General features: G+C 39.0%; 1 protein-coding gene and 2 long non-coding RNA genes across 4 annotated transcripts in view; 2 read left to right on the top strand and 1 right to left on the bottom strand.

Moving 5' to 3' along the window:
- nrg3a (neuregulin 3a) overlaps nucleotides 1-27,839 on the top strand; it is a 557,399-nt gene that overhangs the window by 240,923 nt on the left and 288,637 nt on the right. The gene's annotated exons all lie outside the window — the stretch shown is intronic.
- LOC103476568 (uncharacterized) lies at nucleotides 8,754-15,630 on the bottom strand. The gene is made up of 3 exons (XR_535495.2): nucleotides 15,593-15,630; nucleotides 10,424-10,761; nucleotides 8,754-9,024 (listed from the first exon to the last, which is right to left on the bottom strand). It is a non-coding gene; the product is annotated as an uncharacterized LOC103476568 (long non-coding RNA).
- Nucleotides 17,331-18,976, top strand: LOC108166958 (uncharacterized). Its single transcript, XR_001777351.1, has 3 exons — nucleotides 17,331-17,691; nucleotides 17,790-17,868; nucleotides 18,215-18,976. It is a non-coding gene; the product is annotated as an uncharacterized LOC108166958 (long non-coding RNA).

Genomic DNA, 27,839 nt, shown 5'->3' with positions numbered 1-27,839 from the left:
TTTTTCCTCCAACAGGTTCCAAAGGAATCACCTCAAACCAGATGTTGGACTGGATTTTATTTCAATGTCATTTGTGAATGTTAGAGCTTCATTTTCAACAGTGGAGCTATAAAGGTTGAAAAAGGTTATCATTAAGTCTCAACATCAATATTTCCACTAAATAAGAGGCAAAATTTTGTTTTTGATATAAAGGAAAAGCCTCTCAGACTCTGAACTCAAAGCACCAAACTATATATTTTTATATTAGACAATTAATTTAATTTCACATAATTATCGCAGTAGAAGCCATTTGATTGTTAAATACATAATTAAACATATTTACCGTGTTTGATGTTTGTTGTAAATGACGTATAGTCACAAAGAACGAGGTAATTAGTTCAAGTTTGTCGTTTATTGAACGTTCAGAAATTACAGCAGCTGTGATGAGTCACACCAAAGGTAAAACAACCTGAACAGATGATCAACTCTAAACCACTCGCACCTTTTTACTCTCCGTCTCTCTGTCATTTAAGCACAGCCGTTGTTACGGCAACCTCCTCCACAAGCTGACCCGAGATTATGTTAAAAACATAACATTCAGTCCGTTACGATATTAGGTTTGCAGGCTTGATATTTATTTTGCGATTATTAATAAGAGCTCCCCTGAACACAGTGGTGGTTGATTAGTTAATTTTAAACTCCTGCTCTGCTCGTTATTTTGGTTATCACTGAGATTATTATTGTTGTTCGGTCATTAATTTGAAGACGTTTTGTTGATTTTTTTGTTGTTCTTTAATAAAGTTACGAACGTTTTGATAAGGAGTCAGAGGAGGACGTTCTGGTCTCGGCGTCCTGGCTGCGTTCAGTTTGTCTCCTAATGTCGAGATCGACTCAAAACCTTCCGCGATCGACATATTGCACCCTGCTCTACAAAGCACGAACAGTTCAGAAACAATATAAAATGAGAAAAAAAGCTATTTATTAACTGACTAAGTCGTGTTTTAGATTATTCTTGAAAAACTAATCAGTCACGGCTGATTAGTGGATGAACTCACAGCTGTACAGTGAACCCATTGATTTTTTTTTACAGCAGACAGCCGCTCCCCTTTCTTGAGGGTACGCAGTTCTTCGGTGGAGGGAACAGGACCACATCATCTGCAAAAAGCAGAGATGTGATCCTAAGGCCACCAAAACGGATCCCCTCAACACCTCGGCTGTGCCTAGAAATTCTGTCCATGAAAGTAATGAACAGAATCGGTGACAAAGGGCAGCCTTGGCGGAGTCCAACTCTCACTGGAAACGAGCTCGATTTACTGCCGGCAATGCGGACCAGACTCTGACACCGGTCATACAGGGACCTGACAGCCCATACTCCCGGAGTACCCCCCACAAGACCCCCCCAAGGGACATGGTCGAACGCCTTCTCCAAGTCCACAAAACACATGTAGACTGGTTGGGCGAACTCCCATGCACCCTCCAGAACCCTGCTGAGGATGTAGAGCTGGTCCAGTGTTCTACGACCAGGACGAAAACCACACTGCTCTTCCTGAATCCGAGGTTCGACTATCCGACGGACCCTCCTCTACAGGATCTCCGAATAGACCTTACGAGAGAGGCTTAAAAGTGTGACCCCCCTGTCATTGGAGCACACCCTCCGGTCCCCCTTTTTGAGCAAGGGGACCGCCACCCCAGTCTGCCAATCCAGGGGAACTGCCCCTCATGTCCATGCGATATTGCAGAGATGTGTGAGCCAACACAAACCTACAACATCCAGAGCCTTAAGGAACTCCGGGTGGATCTCATCCACCCCCGGGGCCCTGCCACCAAGGAGCTTTTTGACCACCTCGGCAACAGAATCAACAGAAGCCGTGCATAAATCTGTCTCCATGGCCTCTCCAAACACCTCCCACACCCGAGTTTTTGCTTCCGCAACCACCCCAGCTGCATGCCGCTTCGCCCGCCGGTACCCATCAGCTGCTTCTGGAGTCCCATAGGCCAAAAAGGCCTGATAGAACTCCTTCAGCTTGACAGAATCCCTCACCGAAGGTGTCCACCAACGGGTTCAAGGGTTGCCGCCGCGACAGGTACCAACATCCTGGCGGCCGCAGCTCCGATAAGCCACTTTGGCAATGGAGGCACGGAACATGGTCCACTCAGACTCCATGTCCCCACCTCCCCCGGGACGTGTTTGAAGTTCATGGACAGTTGTGATGTTGTGAAATATTTTGATGGAAATTCTGGAAGAAAAAAAACAGAAAACGTCCTGGTAACTTTTTGCCTGGATATTTTCAGTTTTTTAACAGAATTTCCGTCAGAAGTTTCCCGTAATTTAACAGTATTTTAGTTCAAAAATTTTCCGTAAAAAAACAGGAAAATGTACGGAATTTCCAGCGGAAATTTTTCCATAATTTAACAGGTTTTTTTCCGTAATTTAACAGTTTTTGATGTTAAAAATTTTACATATAATTTTTTTTTTACTGTGCAGAGCTGCAGTTCCTGAACTTCAGCCTCACAGAGCTTTCCTCACTCACAACTTCCCACTCAGCTCCTTCAGACTAGCCAGCAGCAATTAGCAAACACATGGTGGAACTGTTGAGCTCATTATAGGAGCTATTTCTCAGAGCAACGCTGGTGAAAACTCTGTTAATGGGTTAATAGAGGAACCATGTTGTGATGATTTCCTGAAGGCGGAGTTTCATAAAGCACAGGAGCTGTCCCAATGTTAAGACATCAAATAAGGAAGTAAAATTTATTTGAAGTCATGTTTTATATATTTAGTATTTTATAACAACTGAAGGGAACATAGTTTCTTGATTGTGCAATAAAATGTCACTATGTGCCTGGAAAGCATATAGTACTTAAACCCTTTAAGGATTTTAAATTCTAGATTTATTCCCATGAAAAGTTTCTAACTTTCCTGTAATCTTGGAATCTTAACTGGAGGAAAGTTGTTTGGGTTCAGTAGCAAAACATTTATAACATTGATTTCTTCCGTTTGTTTTTTTTGTTTTGTTTTTTTCTGGTTGTATCAAGTTAACTCTATTTTTTTTCAGTTGCTTCATGTATTCGTCCTCAGGGAAAGACAAATTTGAAAGGTTTGCTCAGAAAAACAAAAACCACAGTGATAATGACGGCAGAGGGTTTTGTAGACGGCTCATCCTGCAGCTGCAGCCTGTAAACCGAAGAGCAGGGTTTATGTGAGCGGACCATCTGGAAGGAGACGGTTGTTTAGAAGCCGGCGCCGACGTGCAGACCACGGCGTGAACCTGCAGGAGCAAATTTAGCTGCGCACTCAGGGAGAACTGATGGAGGAACTGTGGCTGCATCCAGAATGAATGAATTTTATGGAGATGAGACTGCGTTTTCTGGTTCACATCTAATGGCAGCTTTATGCCAATAATTGTTTGGTCGAACAGTCAACGGCGCGTGAGGCCTGGAATATTACTAAACCTGTTTGAAGCAGAAAAACAGTTTATTTTCTAGTGCCACTATGTCCTTATTTATTTTTCTCCTATATTATATTTTTCTCTAAATATCAATCAAAGGTGGCTTGTACTGCAACACCAGATGAGTAAAATACATTCAACAGGCGACTGAATCATAAGTTAAACTATCACTTTTGAAAAAAATCTGATTATAGTGGTCAAAAATACAGAAAATAAATTAAAAAAAAAACTTTAAAGAGTCAAAAGAAGTGCAGAGTACATTTAGTGTTTTAGCTACTCTGGCTGTTTGACTACATATATTAGCTAGATCCAGCGTTGTGCTCTCAAAGAATATCATCAAAGTGCGATGAGTCATCCTTAATGGCACTAAAACGGAGTCCTGGCTGAGGGTTGAAATTAATCATCGCTATATTTCTCCAAAGTGTTCGCATGAACAGACAAATTGCCTGCAGGATTAGACTGATTGTAACTGTAACCAAGGCTTAGTGACTACTCTCAGAGCAGGGAGTGCTTTCCTCTTAATGCTGGCACACTACAACTTATATTTTGTCATTGTAGGCAGAGTGATTTTATTTTTTTGGAAAAAGAAAGATGTGGATCAGAGGATCTGTTTTAACCCTTGTGTTGTCTTGTGGGTCAAAAGTGACCCATTACCTTGTTTACCTGTAGAAAAAATACCGTACAACATAGCGTTGTACGTTTGCACATACTGACCTACATGGGATTTTCAGTATAAGAAGTTGAGCTGCTTATGTTGAACAAATTCTTATACTGAAGATGTTCAACCTAGGAGAGTCTTCATGTGGCGAAGAACACCTTCATGCTATGAAGATTTTCTTGAACATCTTGTGTTGAACATTTTGGGATTTTCTTCATCTTATGCTCAATGTGGGATAGGAAGGATAGGATGATCTTCGTCTTATATTGAAGATGTTCAACATAAGAACATCTCATATAATTATGACATGAGTCCACGGGCGCCGCGGCAGGGTTTATGGGTAGAAGTAGATTATTGTTTTCTTTTTTTACCCTCAGTCTTTTACGCCCACTCGTATTTATTCTGTCAGTAATTATATCTCGGAGTGGATTCACTTTGCAGAAAATCAAAGTGGCATGTTACATTTTTAATTTTCATTGTTCTAGCACTTGAAATGCAGCGTGAGCCATTCCTGCTTTTGATTTAAAGAACCAGCAAGTCACTTTTCAGCTGAGAGTGAGTGTGACCTCATGAAGCTGTGGTAGGCAGGTTGTTGTAGCACTTCTGAGCTACATCAGACAAAAAAAAATAAAATTCATTTGTCCTTATCTCAGTGAGAAGACCTGGACAACTAATCCAGAGTTGTTGCAAGTATCAGCATTAATTGCAGCTCTGTCTGACAAATTAAAATGATCGCTGCAGCATTAATGGGCTTACATTAATTTAATTATGACAATACATGCTGTTCACATATGCCTTTTCAGCTCTGAAACGTGGAGAACAAAGAAACAGAAAAGTGAGTTAAAGCAGAGGATACTGAAACATGCTGAGATTACCACAACATTTAGTCAACAACATTTGTGGCAAATTACAGTGGAAACAATATATTTATATATTTAAATTCCTCTATAAAGTTAGCTACAATTAGTCAAATAATTTTCATTTTCTAAACTCAAATTATGGAGGGAGAATTTTTTTCTCCCTATTTAAATTCAGAGGTTAACACACTAAAATGTCTAAACAATTTTAGAATTTGCTAATAATGTTAGGGAGTTATGTCATTTTTTGTTAAATCAGGGAGCCTGCCCATCCCAGTCTTAAATTCATGTATCTAAAATGAAGGCCTTAATATGTCCTTTAAATACTATGTAAGTCTTTAAATATGTTAATCACAGGTCTTAAATTTTGTCGTGGCAGGACTATTTAATCTGGTATATTCTGTGTAGTTTATTTTTCCCATGGGACTTTTCTGTCAGGCAAAAGTCTGAGTAGCATGCAGACAACTTCATTTCATTCTGACTCGATGTGCTTGAGGCTATCGCTAACTAGCTGCTAATGAAGCCGTACGAGCTAGCTAGCTTTTCTGAGTCTATCATTGGTAAGTGTAACTTAAAAAACTGAAAAAGTGTGTGTGACAAACCTGACTCAGTTACACTCATTTTGTTGGGAGGAATGGGCCAATTCAAAGAAAGGAAATAGAAATCTCTATAAAAAAAAAAAATAATAAAAACAAATTCTGTGAAATACTTCACAGTAATGCAAGACGCTGACAAAAATGTCTTTTCAAAAAGTGTATGTAAATATTTGGTTTTGACTGTAGAAGAGAATCCAGATGTAAACATTTCACATTTATAGATAAAATAAGTTCATAGAAAGAAGCCTGTTTTAAACTTTGCCTCAAAATAATGAATAATTGATATTTTTTTAAATGGGTCACATTGTGCGCACAGTCTCTGTAACCTCTTTAACAGGCATAGCTTCCTGTAGTACAGATTGAAGTGTTGCCTCATCTTTACCAGTAAATAACTGTTAATTATTTATTAAATGTGATGGACTGAATAATTTGAAAGTCAATTTTGGCCTGCGGTTAGACCTGCTGGTTGAGTCAGACCCTTCCAGTTGTTTTGTATTGTTTTAATCTGACACCAAGTAAAATCTACCAACCAGGGGTGTCATGTCCTCTTTACTTCATGTAGCTCCACAAAGTCCAATAAACACGTCAGAAACAACACATGAATCCAAGGACATTGTGAACATTTATTGAATCAAATTTTGCAGAAAATAAGTGCCAGCTCCACGGGAACAAAGACAACTTCAATCTGGATAGACTCAAACGGAGAAAGAAAGCGATTAAAAGAGTTTAATGACAAAATGAACATGAAATAAACAAAGTCTTTGGCGTTCAGGCCCTGGCCAGGGACGTCGAGCTGGACTTTGATAAGCTTGATGAACATTCCTGATGCAGCATAGGAATGTAGACCCCCCGGGGCCTGTACTGGTGGCGACGGTCRGAGGAGGATGAGGCCTGAGAGCCAGGAGCAGAAGGTGGAGATGGGGCGGAGGTGGGTCGATCGCAGCTGGTGAGCAGAGGAGGCCATGGGTGAAGGTCCTTTTSAACTGGAGCCCAAACGATGATTGGCTGGAGCGAGGCTTGGACTGGCGCTGATAGGTCCAGGTTGCAGAGAGGGAGGCGCTGATTGATGAGGCAGGTGCGACTAGAGTCTTCCAGACTGAACTTTTGTCAAGACTCCATTTCATGTTAACAAGTCGGACTGTAATGATAAGCTGCTGTTCCGAATGAGGGACTCGTGACTAAATCTGTTCTACCCAAGAGGGCTGAGACATTTTTAATGAGAATGAACATCTGTTTCCTCTGTGTCCTACTGGGAGCCACATAACAAGTGTAAAATGTAAAAATAGGTTGTCACTAATTCCCACAGTGCACCTGCAAACATTAAATTATCTATACAACAGTATTTAAGAAGGTATTATTCTACACTGTAGGTTTAATTATTGTAGAACTATAAAAAAAACATTTTCTCTTTTTGGTCATATGAAAACATTTATCACATCTTATCATCTGTTATATCTAATAACCCTGACAGTGTCTTGGCAGGATACTTTGAGTAACACAAATAAGATCACAGCTACAATTCATTATGGTTAGGATCGTCATATATTTTATTCAGAAAAATAACTGGAATATCCTGAGATGCTAAGGCAATGCTAGCTTACCTCCTCTCTGTTTAACTGATTTGATCATTCAGTTTGCAACATTTGCATGACTTCTGTCTGCCAACTAAATTTACATAAAGAGTTGATGTCCTGCTTCATAAAATACAAAGCTATTGTTTAAATGTTCTACTTTTTACCATCAAGCATTAAAGCAGTGTGCTATAGTGGGTTTCAGCTGTGTTGCTGTTGGACTGACTGAGCTGAAGAGTTCACACTACACACAGAGGAAGTCTGTTTATTCAGTAACCCAGCAGTATAAAGGGCTTTGAATACAGAATGCTACTTATTTTGTAGATTATTTTGTTAAATGTATATTGTTTTAGATTAAAATGCAAATATTTGCAATTAACTAAAGACCCTCAGATTAACTTGATTTAACTGCTTCTTTTATTTATTAGGGTTGTGTCTCAACCTTTATTGTGTAAAGAGATTGTCAGTAAATGTTGAAACATTAGGAAAAATGATATAGTGAAGTGAAACTGGGACCTGTTGGAAACAGTGGCCAGAGGTAACATTAGCGCATGAATATCAATGTGGTTTTGCATATTAGCATTCAGCTGCCTCTGTGTACAGACCACAGGGCATGTATGTCAACAAGTTTGCCTCCAGCTAGCTAATAGGCGCAGGTGTGCTTCTTTTCTATTAGCACAGAGTTTTTACAAATTGTGTTCCCATGCTGATTTAACAGATACATTCATGCAAATTAAAAGTTTTTTTTCTTCCGTTACATGGCTCACTGGTCTTATTATTAAAAAAAGAAACATAAATCTGTAGCTCTAGCACTATTCCACTGGCCTATTTTGTGTCTAATTATCCACCAACCTGCACTGAAAGCTGGAACTGTTTCGCTTCCAGTTGCAGTGTTTTGGAGGTTTGCTTCAGCTTTCAATGCCGCTTCATTTTAGTGACCCACCTTGCTTTTATTTCATTGAATTGCTGAGCTAAAAAAAAAAAAACATGTCTGGAATAAGCCACTTGGAGCGGTGCTTAAGTGCACTTTGGGTGTGAATGTAAAAAGCAGAGACAGAGTGCCAGCGAAGAGGGTCACGGTGGAAAGGGAGCTCCCAGTGTTGGGTGAACAGAAAAATGCAGGTTTGGGAGACAACGAAAAGATGGGTTAAAAAAACCCGGACCGTCGCTGTAGAACACAGATCCGTTACTAGGGAGTTTCATAACGGACCCAACCTGGAATTCCCAGTGGAAGCAATTAATGGTAGCATAAACCACCATGCTAACATCACAAAGGTTATCACCGCATCAGCATTACTGATAAACAATCAACGATGAACAATTAGGGATATTGTTGAGCTACAACACTAAATGTCAGTAACTGCAATGGGGGCGGGGAGAACATCTGAAAAGTGTGGCTTGCATCTGAATTCAAAACCTTATTTACTAAAAATAAGGTAAATATCCGCTGAAAGTTTAATGCTAACCTTTATGCCTTTATGTTAGAAGAAAACTAACACTGCAGGTGATCCCTGTGGTGGCAGCATCATGCTGTGAGGACATTTTGTAAGCAAGTGACAAAATGCAAACATGCACAGCTGGTAAGAACAATCCCTAAAGAGTTTCAGCTGTAGTTTTAGCAGGAACTAAGGGGAGAATAGACAATATCCAAGTTTCCAGTTTTTACATGACAAAACATGAAAAAATAGATGAGGGGGAACGAAGAGAGCTGGAAGCACTGCAAGGGGTTTGTTGCTTTGTCATCCATACCAGTGGTTTACTTGGTAGCAGAGCTGACTTCCAAACCTGCTGTGATGTTTTTACATCTCATTTCTTTCTGCCATCTGGTTGCATCTCGGCTCTATTAACTCGGTCCAAACCTTCGCCAGTCATTACACGGATTACGACTCCAAAGTGTCAGTAGGAAAACGTTAAGCACTATTGGTAATTCACAAGAATAAAAAAGGAAAAAAATGTAAACAAAATGGAAATCTCAGATAAAAACTAGAAAATTCCTGCAGAAATTTTAAAGGGGCATGCCAAAGTGTGCCCGTCGGCTTTGACGCAGCGCTATGATGTTAAAAATTAGCATTAATGCTAAAGAAAGCTGCAACGTAGTCAATAACCTGTGGAGAGGCAGAAGCATGTTTAATAAACTGTAGTTGTACCATTCATTATGTTAGAATTGATGCATAAGCTAAAATTAGCCAATATGCTGGCAGTAGCATGTGGAGCAACACGACCATGTTGTTTTAATTTTACTACTGTATTCAGTATACTAAACATGTCTAATTAATGAGAAAATTAGGTAAAAGCTAACTTTAGGTAAAAGTGCTAGTGCACTAGTCATAGACAGTGAAATGCTAACTTTTGTACAAATGCTAATGACCTGCCTTGCTGAGCATCACCGCTCTTTTCCTACGAATCCTCTTCTGCTCTCTCTGTCAGGTTTGTGATCTGTAGCATCGCAGGCGCTGCGTCTGTGCCGCTGGTTCCTTAAAGGAGCAGCGACGTTATTTTCTGTCCATAGACTTTTAATCAACTATTTATTCTTATTTATGTCAGATTTTAACATGGGGGGACATATGTGTAATGGTTATAGTCTTGAATCAGTAGTATAATGCTGAAAACACAAGAAGTTGTAAATACCAGTAAACCCTACAGTGCAGTCCTGGGGAGCTGCAGTTCCAGACGCTGTTCTGTTGCTATGGTAATTAATCCCCTGCAGCTGTGAGAGCCAAAGAGCGGGAAAATCCTCTTCAGACACAGTTTCTATACTTGGGAGACACCAGGCGTCAGTCTGAAGGACCCTGACAAAAAGCATAAGCCCTAGCAAATTTTTGTAAACATTGTACATGAGCATGCATGTGTATCTATGTTATGACCAACTTTCAGACCAATAGGGCGATATTTATGCCTGTGAGGGGGATTTAAAAAGGGTTTTTGAGTCAGCCATAAACAGTCCTGTGTGTGTGTTTCATAGAGAAAGATTACTGATTCTGTGAGACACAAAATCTCAAATTTTTTCGTTTTTATTAATTTATGTAATCATTTTAACTCCGATCCCCAATAAAAATAATAGCAATAATGCCGGCCTCGAGCCGCACGATTTGATACCACTTTTGTGGGTGGGCACGCAGCGGTACGAGCCGCATTAACGGTGATGGAAGAATAATAAATAATAAAGAGGCGTTCTATTGGGTGTAGAACAATAGGTGCCTGCCATGCAATGCATGGAGGCAGTACTGACTTGCTTCGCAAGTCAGTACTGCTCTCCTTATGCATTGCTATGGCATGCCCCTAATAAAACACTAAGTCCAGAGCTTGTTGGACTTACCCGACGCTCGCAGTCCAGCTGGGTTTTCGTTTTTACCTGTGTATGCAGTAAAACGGGAGACAAGCTAGGGAGTGTGTTTGAGTTTGCAGACAAGGTGCAGCTCTTCCAGGCTGTCAGATCTGCTCAGACCCTTCCAGTCCAGAGTGGGGATGTTCCATTAGGCTTTTGCTCTGACAGCAGTGTGATGTGAAATAGACTCTGAGCCCGACTTCTCCCTCTGCCGCTTCGCCGCATCGTCCTCGCTTACTTTCTACCCTGTGTTTGTTCAGGCTTCTGGAGAGATGCCAGTACATCTGGGTTTTCTTTTTTATCCTTGTCGTCAAGATTGTTGCAGTTAACTAAAAACAACAAAAAGCCCAAAATGGAAATTAGTAAAACATTTTTGTTAACTGAAATCAATAAAAAACTGTAATAATGAGGGAAAACTATAACTAACTGGAACTATATCACTAGTTTATCAGATTAACTAAAACATACTGAAATTATAAAAATAATATCCTTCATTTTCATGTTTGTTTTTTAGCCTTTCAAACGGGTGTGAAATACATTTTTTTTCTCCTACATAACTAGTTTTCGATGGAGAATCAAAACTGTCATAATTTAAAATAAAAGCATGTATAAAGAAAAAGTAAATGAAATTATACACATTTTAAAATAAAAACGTATGTAGAAGGAAAAACAAGAATATATACACTTTTTGACAAATACAAGAAATGTATTTGTCAAGAAATGCAAGAATTCCTTGCATAGGGTGGCCCACGAAAAAGTAGCCGGCCTTCCTGCCAGAGTGGCCACCAAAATCGCTGGGCTTAACAACTTGTGACTTTTATCTGTGTAGCAATTTGAAGGGAAAAGTATACGCTAATAACCCAAGAACTTTACAGCAGTTGAAAGACAATATTCTTAATGCAATTCAGAGCATTGATGCCCCAGAGTTGCGTATGTTAAGCCGCGCCCAAAACTGCATCGACGCACAAGGGGATCATTTCCAGCACTTTCTGTAAAGAGTGACTAAAGATTTTGGCATTTCAAGTTTTCTTTCTTTATGGAAGGCCGCCAGTAATACTATAGTAACGCGGGCTACTTTTTTGTGGGCCACCCTGTCATAAGCCTGCCTGTCACTCAATCAATTTGCTTATCAAACTGATTGAGGTTTGGAAGTGAAATTTCTCTTCTGTTTTTTATTTTTTTCCAATATCCCATCAGTCAGTGCTTAGAGCTTTTTTTTCCCCCAACAGTATTTATCTAACGGCCACACAAGTAAAAGTATTTACTGGTTTTCTAGCCTAAAGAGCCTAGCATCTTATTAACATGGTAAACACAAATCAATGGGCAGTCGCTTGAAATTAGGCCAGTGGTGCAACAGACAGAAAATGCTGGAGTACAAAGCAGCTTCATTGAATGAAGGAAGGCCCCTCCGTTCAGCTCTATGCAAAACAAAGGGCTGAAGGGAAACGCCGATCGTCAGCACATGAAACCAGACTCCATGGCAAACTGGACCCTCCCCTTCGCCCCCCCTCTCCCCCCAACCATCAGCTTCAGGCATTGATTTATGTTTTTCCCCTCCTTGCTGTAGAAAAGCTACATAGGCTTTTTTTAAAGCTCAGGTGTAATTGTTGCATTTAGAAGAGAGCGATATTGATCAGCATTACTGAAGCAAAAGAGCCACTCCATACTGGCCATAATGTCAGCAGGCACATATAATGAGGGCCGTTTGGCCACTGTCTCATCTTTCCTAAGCGCCGCAGTCATATCTGTTTCGCTTTCATCTGTTTAGCAGGTGCATTTAATCCATGCTTGCTTCTATTTGGGTCAAGATGATTAGGATTAACAACATGCAAAGAAGCCACTGTGGTTGTGTGCAAGTCTGTGAGTTCATTCCATGTTGGTTTGTAACTGAAGTAAAATTATCAGTAGCTTGGTCTTTATAAAACCGAAGATCTCTGCCATGTTGTTCAAATATGCCTCTGAGCGTTGTTTTAAACAGGCCTAAACCCTAGAGGTCTGTGTAGCACACAGCTAAAACCAATCAGCCAATCAGATTGCTTCTAAACAACCATGACTTCCAGTTAGAAATGAGGCATGGCACCAGGTTAATTTGTGTAAAGATTAAACTCAAGATGACATCGACTGGGAATTGAGAATATATCCACAAAGCCAATGTGTGGATATGTTGGCGCATTATTTGTTGCAGATCGTGCTATGCGGTACCCCATATCTCTGCTTTTCCATGTGCACAATCAAACACAAATACAGAGTTTTCTCAAATCTACACTTTGGTCAGAGTTTTTATAAATAGTTCTTAAATGATATGATGAGTTTTCGTGTTAATGGAAGGCCAAAATAAAATCATTTATCAGTTTTCCCAGATATCTGGCTATGTGTGGACTATGCCAGAGAACCAGACGGGACCAAAGAACCAAAGCCTTTGAGCAACCTGTTCACCCCATTGCCTGTGGTGGCGCTCTTCCAAGAACTACTGAAGGAAACGAATGAAAAACCTCTGAACAAGACACTGAGTGCAACTTCCTTTTTCATGAAATGGGAAAAAATTGAGTGTCATATTTTCTGTTTCTGTTGTAGGATTTTGTTCATCTTTGGTAAAACAACACAAGCTAATTAATCGGCTAGCACTAGCTTCGCGTGTTTGCTTTGGATGTATTTACCCAGAATGCCCTGCACTATAGTTCGCTTCCTGCTCTTGGAGAGGTCTCTAGTCCGCCTGACATTCATAAAAACCATTCAAACTACTCTGGAGTTCACTTCAACCAAACCAAGGCTGAGGTTTGTAGGCGGACACAGACGTAGAGTTCACTTTTTTAGTCTAAATCAAAGTTCAATTGCACATTTGCATTTCCCCAAACAAACCGGACCTTCTAGGCAAATGAACCAGAGATTAGTAACAGAACTGCTGTGGGTTCACCCTTTGATTCAGTGTCATCATTCATTCCTTCTTGTTGCATAACTGTCATCAGTTATTGTAAAATCAGACAAATGAGTAATAAAAGTTCAGTTTTCCTACTAGGCACCTTTTCAACTGGGTATAGGCAGACGGACGTACGGAAGGATGGGTGTGTGTTGCTAAGTGAGGCCATTTTTGTCTCTATGCGGTAGTCCTCTCCCTTCTATCCCACTGATGTCAGACTAATTTATAAGGCTGAAGCAGTACATCAGATGAGACGCGCACCACTGCCTGGCAAGGCCTCACTCCCATCCTCTCAGATGGCGCTGTAAGGATGTGTGTTGCAACCCCCTGCCGAGGACAACACTCAATAATGCATAGCTCCAGGACGGAGCGGCGCAGACCTCGGCCCTTGCCGCTCTGTGGGCGCACTCTCCATTTTAGAGGTGAAAAAACAAAAGTGCAAGGCTTGCGTCACATGTCTGCCTTCTCATGTAGTTCTGCAGACATCTATAATGCAGAAACTCTAATTACAAAACAGCGTGACATCTATAAAACATGGGCCTTAATTACAAAGAAGAAACAAAAGTAGTAGTCGGGGAAACACGTGGGTCATGAAATTACACCGAGGTGCTTGTAAAGCAAAGCAAAAAGCGTTTCAAGCCTTTTGTCATTAAATGAAGCAACGCATTATAAAGTGGGATTTGCATTTCACTGTATTTTTAGATCAGAAATTAGTTGCTGTTTTATACAAATTTTTTTAGACAGTCCCTCCCCTCCAGGAGCCACTGAAGGAATACTTGCATTTCAGTTAAATTGAAAGATCAGACAACCATTTTAGTTAGGATGCCTGCATACCTCCTAAACCTTCAATGGACATTTTAATATTCCCTTTCAAACTCATTTGTAAGTTTTCAATCCCTTAGCTCATCCCAAGAGTAATGCCAACAGGCCGGACAAAATTCCCATTCTTCTTCCCCACAGATCAGACTAATTATCCTATCCTGGGTCTGTGTTAGGATTTGTTTTTAGTTAAATGAGGAAAAAAAATTAAGACATATTCCAGGCATCTGAGCAAAAATGATGGAAAGACAAAATCTTGAGAGACATTTTTAAAAGGAAGGTAAACTGCTGTTGAATAACACTTAAACTACTAATTTAAATATAAATGAAGCACTATAATTAAGCATTATATTACGTAAACCTCATGAGCGTTAAATGAAAGTAAATGTTTGCCAAAATGGCAATCCTTCAAAGTACTGTAACTAGGCATTGCTAGGTGTCACTGGTGGCTTTAGCATCTCCTGAAGTTTTTCTCCCATATTCTTTGTTTAGTGCTTCTGTGCTTCTGCTAACTTTGAAATCGTTTAGCGCACTTAGCTTGCCATAAGTGCTAACTTACTTGGCTTTAAAAAAAATAGTAACATTTTAGTTAAATAAAGTTGGACAATTGTGTTAAAAGGCGGCAGGTGTCGTCGGTTTCATTACCAAAATAATGAGCAGAACAGGAGTTTAACATTAACTAATCAACCACCGCTGTGTTCAGGGAGGCTTATTAATAATTGCAAAATAAATATCAAGCCTGAAAAAAGCTAATATCGTAACGGACTAAATGTTATGTTTTTAAAGTAATCGTGGTTGCCACGGCAACGGGTGTGCTTAAATGACAGAGAGACGGAAAATAAAAAGGTGTGAGTGGTTTTGAGTTGATCACCTGTTCGGGTTATATGTTTAATTATTTAACAAACAAATGGCTTCTATACCGCAATAATTATGTGAAATTAAATTAATTATCTAATATTAAATAAAAATAGTTTGGTGCTGTCTGGCATCTTGCTTTGAGCTCAGTGTCTGAGAGGCTTTTCCCTCAATCAAATTATTCTTTTTTTTTGCCTCTTATTTAGTGGAAATATTGATGTTGAGACTTAATGATAACCTTTTTCAACCTTTATACTCCACTGTTGAAAATGAGACGCTAACATTCACAAATGACATTGAAATACAATCCAGTCCAACATCTGGTTTGAGGTGATTCCTTTGGAACCTGTTGGAGGAAAAACATCCCAACTTCAGAAGATGAGCTTTAACTTAACAGAGCTCTGTGGTTCCTCCTGTCAGTATGAGAGTCAGGATGAGGAGGCGCCAGACATGGAAAACTGGGATGAACTCCAATAAACCCCTTTGTCAGTCTATCACATAAAATCCCAATAAAACAAGTTCTAGTTGTAACTTATCAAAACATGGAAAAGTTTAAAGTGTATGGTTACCTTTCCAAGGAAAAGTACAGCTTTGTACTGAGGTTTGTTCCAATAGCTGTTCCATATTAATCCTGAACTCGTCCTTGTCTTGAACAGTCCAAGCCCTTCAGCACTGTGTAACCTACATAAAATGGGGATGCCTCTTTAAGAAATGGAGGTTAGGGAAGCTGGTCTACCTAGCCCAGTGTTTTTCAACCATTTTTGAGTCAAGGTACACTGTTTTAATTGAAAAAATCCCGAGGCACACCACCAACTAAAAATGGAAATAAAGATACTCTGTAGCCGCCTATATATAGTCATTCTTATCAAAGTCTCTTGAAAGGAATCAAATAAACTTATTTCAAATTGCACTTAACATGTCCACTTCAAAAATACACCTGAACAGCCACAACACTGTGGTGTTAAATTTAAAGAAGTTGTATAAAATGTCAAAGTGTTTTACAAACTAATCCACCAGCATTCTTATAGCCAGAATACAGAAAATAATTCTTATTCTGAAAGAAGCAATAATATTTGGGAAACATTTCACTTCATATTCACTGTTACAATATGAAGAGTTGCATGTACAAAATGTCAATATCTGTATATTGACATTTACAGAAAATAATTCTTATTCTGAAAGAAGCAATAATATTTGGGAAACATTTCACTTCATATTCACTGTTACAATATGAAGAGTTGTATGTACAAAATGTAATCTGTATATTTTACCCACCTGGTGTGAAACCTGTGCATGTTTGGATGAAAACAGTTGATTTCCTGGCAGAAATGGAAGAAAGACAAAGCTCTTCCTCAACATCTCTGTCTCTCTCTGGTTTTAGTTTTTATAGTAACCAGGCTTGAGAAGCTCATTTCACACAGACATGTTGTGGGAAATGGACTCATGTTCTTTCCAACTACTGCTGAGCTTCTCTGTCTTTTCCATCACTGTCGTCACAGTGTTTCTAGATTCAGTGCTCTCACCGCTACCTGTAACATTCATGCATCACTAATTCTAGTTTTAATGTAAAATGCGCTATACCTACTGCCATCTAGTGGTAAGAACATTACATGATTGCGCCACTGCTACTACTACAGCAGATACTCGAAGATGGCATTATTTGCAGACAGTTCATTTTCAAAAAATCTTTTAAAACCAATTACCGTATTTTTCGGACTATAGAGCGCACCATACTAGCACCCTCAATTAATAAAATAAAATAAAATGAAAACTGGAAGCTGCTCTCGGTTTTCCATCAGGACCCAGCAGAGGGCAGCAGAGTGCCTCGTCCTAATAAATCTGCTGGACGCAGCCCTCCGTCTCCAAAGCCGAACCATGGTTTCGTTCACATCGAGCTTAAATGCAGCGGTTCTATTTCCCTCCTGTAGTGCCAGATCGACARCCCTCAAMTTAAAAGCTGCATGATATGAGTTTGAAAACATTTCTCCGTCGTGCCTGCTGCTAGCATGTGSTTGTTCTAAATGAAAATTAGCCGTTCTTCTTTGATTTACAATTTTGACTTCTAATGATTCACTTCCTGCTAGAGAGCCCCCTGGTGGTTGAAGAAAAATCCACAGAAAAGCCACAGCGGGCTACAATCCGCATGGTTCAAAGTTAAGGAAAAAAGTAGCAGCTTTTAGTCCGGAAAATACGGTACCGTAGTGAAATTGAATAATTTCCACGGCACACCTGACGATCACTCACGGCACACTAGTGTGCCGCGGAACAGTGGTTGAAAAACACTGACCTAGCCAATAGGAAGTTTAGTTTCCAGTGTGTTTAAACCAATCAGAATTCAGACTGCCGCTGCAAGTCCCGCCCTTCTTCCCCGTGTCTGTAGCATTGTGTGTGAGCGGGAGAGATCCGCCATGAGGAGGAAACGGTTAAGCTGTGCAGCGTGAGAGTCTGTGTTAAGACGGTTATAGTACTGGATACGAACCCGAAACAAACCCTTTCCCAGATAGAATGGCTGTTTATCATCCGACTTCTAAGCTGGAAGTTGTGAAGTGAGTAAAAAAGATTGAACTTCAGTTTTTCTGCCGAGCATTGTTAGCTAACTCGTTGGCCTCGTTAGCTCTTATTTGCTACTGGTTCCTCGAAGTTCATCTCGTTCTCCCTTCAGCTGAAGGTAAAGCCTAAATTGCAGTATATTTTTACTTTGTTCACGATGAAAGCTCATATTATTGAGGTTAAAGTATGGAAAATATGCCTTGTTACATTATCTAGTGCCCCACGGTCCGAACTGAGAGCCACCATGTTGTTGTCCCAAACGTGTTGTTGTCCCAAACGTGTCGCATTGAGATCGGTGAGCATATTCTGTGCCTTTCATTTGGGTTTTTGTTTTGTTTATCACATTTTTGTTGAATAATAGTGTTTATCTGAACTATTTAATTATTCAAATGTAAACTTTTACTGATTTTGGGTAAAATGTAATGTTTAATATTGTTTGAAAAAATGCTTTAGCAATTTACAGAAAAGTAAATTGACAATGTAGTGAAATACTGCATTGAGGTAAAGGAGAATTGTTTTATTGCAAATTATTTGATAACAAATTGATGTCAAATATGATGTCTACAGAAACCTGATTAAAGGATTAAAGCTAGAACAGCTTAATGAAATTCTATTATTCTGCTGGTCCTGTCTGTTGACAGGTCAGGTTTTTTTTCTATGGTGGATTGTTCCTGAGGTGGATTCCTCCTGTGACTTTGATGGCGAGCTTTCCCACCTGGATTTAGAAAGAACTGGATTCCTTCTTTTCCATTTGGAGTCCTGCTGCACCCTGTGGTGTGGTAGGCCTGTATCACTCAGATCTTCACACACAGTTGTTTATGAGTGAGACCACTGACTGACATTTTTAATTCTCATTGTTTAATCCTGTAATTTCTGACCTTACATTTTGGACCAGTTTTTATTTGGAACTTTATAACAAACTGCTGTGTAGGAAATTCTCCTCATGTGAACGGTGTTGAGTTGAACCTAATTGGAACTGAAATTGATTAATCTGTTGCCTCTTACTATTTAGAATTCAGATTACCAGGCTGCACCCAACAGTTCGTAAAACTGAGAACTAGCGCTTGGCCAAGTATTATTATTATTTCTTGTATTTTATTGTGTGTAATTTTATTTTCATAATTGTGTGTCTTGTACAACTGTTTGTCAATTATATGGTTTATGTCGCTAAAGCCAGTTGTTCTTTAAATTAATTTAACTGCCTTTGTGTGTGATTTAAACACCCCACCATGCTCCAATAGCCGAACCTATTGGCCCATTCATCTAATATATATAAAATACCCTTCTCATCTGTGACCATGAGAGCTGAGCAGATGCATCTCATCTAATGCAGTCTTTGACTGACCCCAGTCACTGTGTCAGAATAACATTACACCTCTCCTTCCTGTTGGCCTTTCCACACACCTGACTTGGAGCCAGGCAGCAGGAAGCAGCCACCACTCTGCTGTCTACACGTCTACTACATAAAGAAAGCTAGTAAACGTGCAAAATGACGTCTTTTTCCCTTTTATTGACTGGAACCTATTTGTAATTGAAACAATAAGTTTGTCTGATGCTTGGAATTACAAACCATGAACCATAACTGAGTACAACACAGGTGTTCACTCAAGTATGGACAAGGTGTTCACAAACATACTAACTTGGGCTGGGCTTGTCACTAAATACATAAACATATGTTGTTTTGTTGTCATGGTTTCTCTGTTCTGTTTTGTTTGGTCTTTTCTCTCTTTCTGCAGGTGTAGAGGCAGATTCCCAAAATTTATTTTTCATATTTTCTTTATCTTTTATTCTTCTTTCTCCCTCGTAACTTTGTCATTCACCATGCTGTTAAATTATATATTTTCAAAGCCATGTCCAAATATTTGCACATTTCAACATTCAGTGACTACAGAGAAACATGGCGGATGAGCAACAGCTCCTCTTAGTGGAGAATCACACACAGGCTTCTTCATGATTCTGCCCATAAAGTCGTCATTGCTCTCGGATTTGCCATGTTGCTAATAACTATTTATTCATTCCAAACACACTGTGTATTGTTGCATGTTTGCCATAGGTGCCCAACACTGCTCTCTACAGTCCATCAGAGAATGGACAACCACAAGTCTGTTTTCAATGCGTGTTGCACATTCATAAAAAAAGAAACATACTTAAGGACTGAGGATACCTCATATGTTTTTGTGTATTCTTTGACACATGCAAGACTTTGGAATAGTACAAACATAACAGACCATGATGGGATTTCTACTAAAGTTCATCAAATGCTGTTAAATTTTTGCATAAATCATCCGATCTCTATTTTTACTGACTGCCTGACAACGCTAGTTCCACTCCTGATCACACTCTACCATGTTGTGTTAGACATCCCTTCTTGTTGAAAATGGATTCATTTATGCACCTAGTGCAGGTCAGCATGGGTACAAAATGACACCTGAATTGTGTCATTCTTTCTGGGCGCTCAGCCTTGTTGCTTTTCAGCCAGTGAATGTGAAATCTGAACGATACCAATCAGCTTTCCTCTTTCAGGTTCCACCCCTTTGTTACTTTTCATTTTAGATTTTTTTTTCCTTCTCCTTTCCCACATCTGTGTGATATGAAAGTGTCGAGATGGCTAAAGAAAAATGTGTCTGAATAATTCATCTGAAACTAGGATGCCATGTATGAAAATTTAGGAACAGTTGTATGGGGCCACCACAAGACAAGGGGAGATGAATATGCTTTTAACAGCCGGGTTTAAAGGCTACATTTCTTCCAGTTCAGAAAATAGGTTAAAAAAAAAATAAAATAAAAAATGACCAGAGGAGACATGCTCCCCCGCTGGTGGGAAGCAGCATGAAGAATGAAATAGAAAGTATTGGTAGGTACTGTCTGTTTTCTGACCTCTAATCCCTGCTTTGGCTCATCTGTATTCTGCTGCTGCTGGATCCTACTCCATAGGCCTCTGTAGACAGACTGGTATTAATATCTGAACAAAAGCGAATAAAATATAGTGTGAAAAACATGAAAAGATTCATGGCTGTTTATGGCAAAGAGATGCAAACAGAAGGAAGGTAAACTGCAGTGAATAAATATCAGCAGAGTAAATGGAATCTTTCTGTGTGTTTTTAATGAGATCAAGCTGTTTTTTCCTTCAAAGTACGGAAAAAAAGATGAGGGGAAGAAATGTCTGGAGGAGGACCATAACGAAATAATGAGTGGTGGTTGGAAAACAAATATCCCTGGGCCTGGACTCCAGAGCAGGTTCAAAGTGTCCAGGGTATTTTTTTGGGGTCATCAGGCTTGACAAACCATAACAAATGAGATCCCTGTTAGAGTTGGAAAGAAGCTGGATATCAATGAGGGAGGCATGGTTTTCTGAAAAGGTAAACTCATCTTCAGAAATCCACAAGGAGACTTGTACTAATGCACTCCAGTCAATGACAGATTTTGGAGATTCATATTTTTTCAAAATCATGGGTGAAGTTAACTGAATATTTTCCATCTTTGACTGTTTTTTAAAACTGAGATGGTGAAGTCTGAAGGCCATCTGTCATTTTGACAGATATAAGTTACACTCCTGCCCACTCAGTGGACACCCATAAACATTTTCAACTGTTTCAAATGTTCCCTGATTTCAAAACTTTGGCTGAAATGGTGCTTGTAATTGGTCTCCACTGTGTTAGCATAGTACAAATTAGCCTCCAACTTCAGCTTTCAAATCAACCGTAAAACTAGGCCTGTCGCGATAAACGATGGATCAATTAATCGCACGATAAATTAAACTATCAACCTCATTTTAATTATCGTCTTTATCGTCTCTTCCTGCCTATTTTTCTTTCTGTTGATGATACTGAATGAAAAAAGGCTCAGCTCCGGTGGTCTTCACTGACCCTCCCTTCCTCATTTCCTTAGTGTAATGGTCAGCGCACACTATACGAGTTGTCGGCCCATTTTCAAAACCTGAGAGACACATTAGCAGACAGAAATCCTAGGTATAATGGTTCGATCGGGTTCGTCGTGCCGTGTGGTGTCCAGCCACATGGGCACAAAATAATGGCTACAAGTCCAGTTAACTAATTTTAAAATCAGGCATTAATCAATGCTTTACTAGAATCTACCTGTGATGCATGTGGCTATAGAGTCAGCGTAAAGTCCTGACAGAATAAAAATCATTATAACCTATTTAGTCACATTAACGAAGAACAGCTGAAAACCTACCGGATTTATCAACTGCAGTAGCAATTTGGCTCCAACTCCTCTCCTTGTCATTTCTATATTCTTTGCACGAAATGTTGAATAAATATTAATGTTGTTTCCACAAATCATCTCCAATGTCTGCTGAACTTCGTGTTGCTTGGGATTCCCCTCCGTAATTTCCCTTCAGAAAGCACGGAGGAGAATCCGCGCTTTCTGATTGGCTACCTGTCACATTCAGGGTTAAGCTCCCAGTCGGGGAAAACCCCTGATTTAGATCGGAGCGGCAACGACGATCTACTGTAACACACCACACACTACAGGATGATCGGTTACGAAACCACAAGCGACAATCTTAGATCGGCCAACGATCTAATTTTGTCGTAAAGAAAAATAGGGTCAAAAAACTATTGCATTAGGTAGACGGATGTGCCCATCTTCTCTATTTAAATCTAGTGATAACTGAAGGGCAATATAGTATACAGACTTCATAATCTGCACTCTTTTGGTTGAATGCAGTATTTATTTCCACTTTGGATTTATGTTGTTTTTTATTCAAGTATGTTTTTTGTTAATGGAGACTGAGAATACATTTTATTTTTGTTTGTTTAGTTTATCAGTTCCAGAGTTATGTGTTCTTTTGAAAATAAAGTGCATCTATCTATGGCAGGAAATCGCATGCATTATTACGTCATTTCCATTAAATCAGTGTCAAAAGGTCTTGAAACGATATTATCGTTTATCACAATAATTTTTTAGACAATCATCCAGCAAAATTTGTTATCGTGACAGGCGTACGTAAAACCTTCAGTACAAGCGGCTCAATCCAGGTAGAGTAAAATATTAAACTTACTAAAAATTAAATATCATTACTATATATTTCAGTTATTTTAAAAACAGACAAAAAGATTGAGAGGATTTTTTTTGACCCAGTCAGTCAAAATATCAGAAGACATAAAAGTCCAGCTATGAACTGCAGCAGTCAATAAATGTGACTAGTTTTATTGAGATCACATCCACATTATCACATTATACGGACTTTTTTTTGTCATCTCCTGTGATAGTATTGGATATATTTTTTAAACTCTCACTGACTGAGAAAGTTTCAGATTTCATCCTGCAGGCAGGAAACCTGTCAGTGTGACCCTACAGAAGGAGCTGTAAGCATAGGGGAGTTTCTGTCTATCAAGCTAACTGTGGAGGCAGTGATGTTCACATTATCAGCTGAGCTGCTCTTCCCCAACAGTTATGAATGCTTTATGCTTTATTGATCTAAACTGTTTGTATGTGATTTCAGGTCTGTTTACCATACTTAGCTTGTCATTTCTACTCAGCTAAATTAAAGAAGAACAGAGTGGTAGTTATCATCATCATCTCCATTGTTCTGGTTATTAGCTTTGGTGACAGGACTACGTTACAACCTGCCACAGTTTACATGAATTACTGCAAAGATAACACTGTTGCCATAGCGACAGAAGTACGAGACAGAGGAAGGACCTAATAACACTGCTTATTATTTTTGCTTCTGTCGTGAATTTCATCTTGAAAGTCTTTCCCTAAATACACGTCTATATGCCTGAATATAGATCTGTGGCTATGCCTTCATGTTCGATGTTTAGTTTTAATGATTCATATAATGATTCATTGAAGAAATAAAGCAGGTTGTACAAAGTTTGTTTTCTGAAAAGGGTCATTTTTAAAAACTTTCACTTTCTTCCAGAGCTGCAGCGGATGATAGTTATATTAAATTGCATTTTCAAAGTTGAGAAAATGCAATTTCTCAACTTTGAGAAAGGTGCAAAAAATAAAACGAAAAAGCAAAATGCAGCTGATGCAGATGTAGGCATTAATGCAATCAAACACATGACAAGTTTTTTTTTTACCTGTTGTTTGTATGGTTGTAATGATTGTTTTGGTTCCTTTTTTTTATCTGATATTTTTTACCGTAATGCATTTTGTGACTTGATTTGGGACATATTCTGTATAAGTTAAGCTTTGAAAAGCTACACTATTACTGATAGATCATAATCAGTTTGATTGTATTTTTAAAAAATCCAAACAAACCAATGGTCATTGGTTCTGATTTCTTCTTTTTCTATTTGTTCTTATTTTAGGGGAAGAGGTGTTGCATATTTGAACTATGGTTTTGGTTTTGGATGCTTTGCAGCTGGAGGGATTTTTGCTCTTTCTTTTTTACTTTTGAATATTTGTTGGGATGCAAAACCGTGGTAACAAAATTCTAGTTTTTACAATTGGGAACAGCTGATTACAGTTCAAAAAATGTAGAAAGAGACAAAGAGTTCTGTGGACTGTAGATGCTGATGTTGGCATGGTGGCTAACTCCTTTTAGCACAATCTGAACACAACAGTAGTGTTTTCCAGCATCCCTTCAGATCGTTTTTTGGGGAGTGATCATTTTTGTTGCAGATGTAGGGTTGCCACCCGTCCCATAAAATATGGAATCGTCCCGTATTTGGCTGTTGTTCCGTATTTCCATAAATGTCCGATAGACATGCCTATCACACACATATCAATACTAAGTGTAACAATAATGACCAAAATATTAAAGTCAGCTAAGTTCTCGTTGCGGGAGCTAAACAGGACCCCAGAACGCTACGGACACGGTTGCCTAGAGACGGACACTACACAGCCGCTGTGAGCTGCTATCAACCCGCCTCTTTTTAAAACATCCTCATCCCGATTCTCCGTCCTTAGAAGTAAAACCTCTTGTAAAGATACGGACGTGAGAGGGAAGATGCAATGCAATGCAAAGATGAAAGGTGGCAACCCCATGCAGATGTTGCTTGTGAACCAGATTCACTGGTGTACCAGAAACAATACAAAGGTTCTGGCTGGAAATGCTGTATAGAAAAAAAAATATTTATGGCATTCAGACTTTTAACACATTGAAATCTTTATAATTGCTTTAAAATCAAAGTTATAAAGAATTATAAATTACTGATTGAGAAAATCAGTAGAAGAAATAAATTATATTCTAGAGAGGCAGAATTTTTATATTTTATCTTTTCAAAGCTTAAGATGTAGATAAACATCTTGCCAAATAAGTGTATCTATTTGCAGGTGACATAAGTTTTGATGATTTCTACTCCAAAACTACTAACAGTAGTTTTAGTGCGCCGACATTCTTCATTTATACCCTGCTGCTGCTTTTATTCTCAATAAATGTGCAGAGGTGTTAACATTTTAGAAAATTCCTGAAGTTTTCTTTTTCTTATTCAAAACAGCTACAACATTCAGTTCACTGTGAAAAACATCAATCATGAAAGAGCAGAACAGATTTGGATCAACAGGAAAGCCTTCCCTGACATGAGTTCCATTCAGAACTGAATGGAGCAAGAAGTGCTTGGTGTGTTGGTGCAGCCATGCAGCTCACCATGTAAAGAGCCCATACAGGCGGCAAGTCTGCAGCTGGAGTAAAAAACTTCCTGGATCAGAGAATTGATGATGTTAGCGTTTTTAAAACATAAATTACCCCTCTTTTTGAAATTTAAATTATTTTGGATGACAGCCACAGCAAGGCGTTCAAATGGAATTTGATTTACGGCACTCCCATCCTAAGGCTGGCGTTCACATGCGAAACGCTGCGGTGAACGAATAATTCCTTCATGTGTGAGAGAGCAGTGGCAGCAAAAGTTGAAGTGTTGCAGTTCACTCAGAGACACGTATGCAACAAATGTAATTCACAAATCCATTTATCCAGCCGTCCATTCAGCCGGCGCTGGAAAACCAAATTCTACTCCCCTCCATTAGATGGGGTGTTGCTGCAGAGAGACCTCAGTGGGACTGAAAGCACCTGCATGACGAGATGCAGCCAACGCTGAAAAAGAGGCTTTGCTTTTTATCATATGAAACTACACTTTGAGCAAGAGTAAGCAGGGGTAACTACCACTTTGAAAAGCCATGAGAGATATCTTATAAAGAGACAACATTTACTGTCAGTAATGGAAGAACTTTCCTTTCAATGAGGTTAACAGTATTAGCTATATTTGATTCAGACAAGACCAGAAAGATGATTAGTGAAAGATGTTACTTTGGAAAGTCTATGAAATTAAAAAGTAGAGAATGAGGAAGGAAATGGCTGAACACTCTGACCAAACAGGGAGAAAAGCGTAAGTTCCACTTAATGAAACAATGTCTATTTTAAGTTGGAAAGTCTAAATAAGCGCTACTGTACAAGAAATAGTGGTGACAAAGATGGAGAGGACATGGTGGATAGATAAAAGTTTATTTTCAAGATGAGTATGAGACGACATGAAAAATACATGCATTTGTTATAGTCTGATGAAAGAAAAATGGTAGAATTAAATTTCACTAGGATTGTACTGACCAATATTATTTTGTCTGCTGGACCAATCCAAGTCATTTAAAAATAGGCATGTGCTAATATCCAGTCACATCTTTGTTTCATTTGAGAAACCTATAATGTCCTGACAATGTTATCTAAAACACAGATAGCTTTAACAGAATGTCTGACTTAACATGGTTACAGTTTTAACCAAGAGCAATTTGCTGAATTTGTAAGCTAAGGTTAGAATGGTCACTTTTTATTTTAATAAAACTAAAGTTAGCATGTTGATGCATTGTTTAATATAGCTAACATTAGTAGCTATATTAAACATCTTTCTCCCCTTGAAAACAGCCTCTGTTTTGGAGATTTCTTTGGAGAAAATGACTCCCCCAAAATGAATTCCATATCTCAGGAACTGCTTGGTGTATTTAACTGGTTCCGGTATCAGAATTAAGGTACTATTTCAGTGAATACTCTAGAGGTTTAAAAATCAACATTTGTATTACTGAATAAGAGCAAATACATATGGCACTTAGTGAAAAAATAAAAATAATAAATTCTAATTGAATACATCAGGGCTCACCAACTCCAGTCCTCAAGGGCTACCATCCTGCAACTTTTAGATTCACCTCTTCTCCAAAATGTCTGAATTTCCTCACCAGCATTCATTCCTCTCTGCAATAGGCTGGAAATGAGCAGTTTATTTGATCCAGGTGTGTTTGAGCAGAGACGCATCTAAAAGTTGCAGGACGGTGGTCCTCGAGGACTGGAGTTGGTGACCCCTGGAATACATTATGTAATGTGGCTTTTCCTTAAAAGCATGCAGTTGAAACCCAAAACCTGTAGCAATCCACAATACAGGTTCTGATCACTTACTGTACCAAATTTAATGCCAAAAAAATGAAGCGTAGACATTTTGGACAGGTATTAGTTAATAAAATTCCAGGCGAACATTACAAATGGGCCATTTTTGGACATTTTGGCACCATGTGTGCAATTACAAATTTCTCTCCCTTTTTAATTTTATTTTTTCCTGGCCAACTTATATCTTCCTATAAATATTATTTGCAATTAATAACAATGGTTTTTGAAACAATACAAGAGTGAAGTGCTACTAAAAATTACTGTGCTGGGCGCTCTGGTTATAAAAGCATTAAGCACCGAGTCGAAAAACCAAACCTACAGAGCAGATTATCTGCAGCCCAACGCTTGATTTAGGTGATTGACACATCCAATCGCCAATAGAATCAGAGGGGATTACAAAGCAACATCATGGACCTTACCACAGGGTCCGCCTTTCATTGGCTAATGCCCATTTTACGTCACAGCGCAGCTATCACGTGGGTTAACGGCTCACAAACTCATGCTAATGTACATTGTGGACTACCAGACCGACAGAAAGTTTTTGCGTCAGGACTCAAAAAAAAATGGTTTTCCATCAGTGGGGTATCTGTACAGGCGATGTCAGGTATCCTGATTGTGTTTGTGGAACTAAAATTCACAGATTTCCAAAATCTGAAACGGAAAGCCTTGCTTGGATCAAAGCTTGTGCACGACCGCATTTGCAGCTCAACCGTTGGATCAATAAGAACAAAGTGTCTGCTGGTTTAAGTATTATTCCTTTGCTTTCTTTGTGTTTAGTGAATGAAAAAAATAAAGTCAATAATAAACATCCATTATGAAAACCTTTTAGCCAAGTACAGCATAATGGCAGTACCGATACAACTTCTACATCCTGAAGCCTGTCTGTTACAGCTTTACATTAGCTGAACAGATCAATATGCAAT

This window comes from Poecilia reticulata, linkage group LG15 (assembly GCF_000633615.1).
Source record: "Poecilia reticulata strain Guanapo linkage group LG15, Guppy_female_1.0+MT, whole genome shotgun sequence".
Lineage (NCBI taxonomy): Eukaryota > Metazoa > Chordata > Actinopteri > Cyprinodontiformes > Poeciliidae > Poecilia > Poecilia reticulata.
This window is presented reverse-complemented; position numbering and strand designations above follow the sequence as displayed.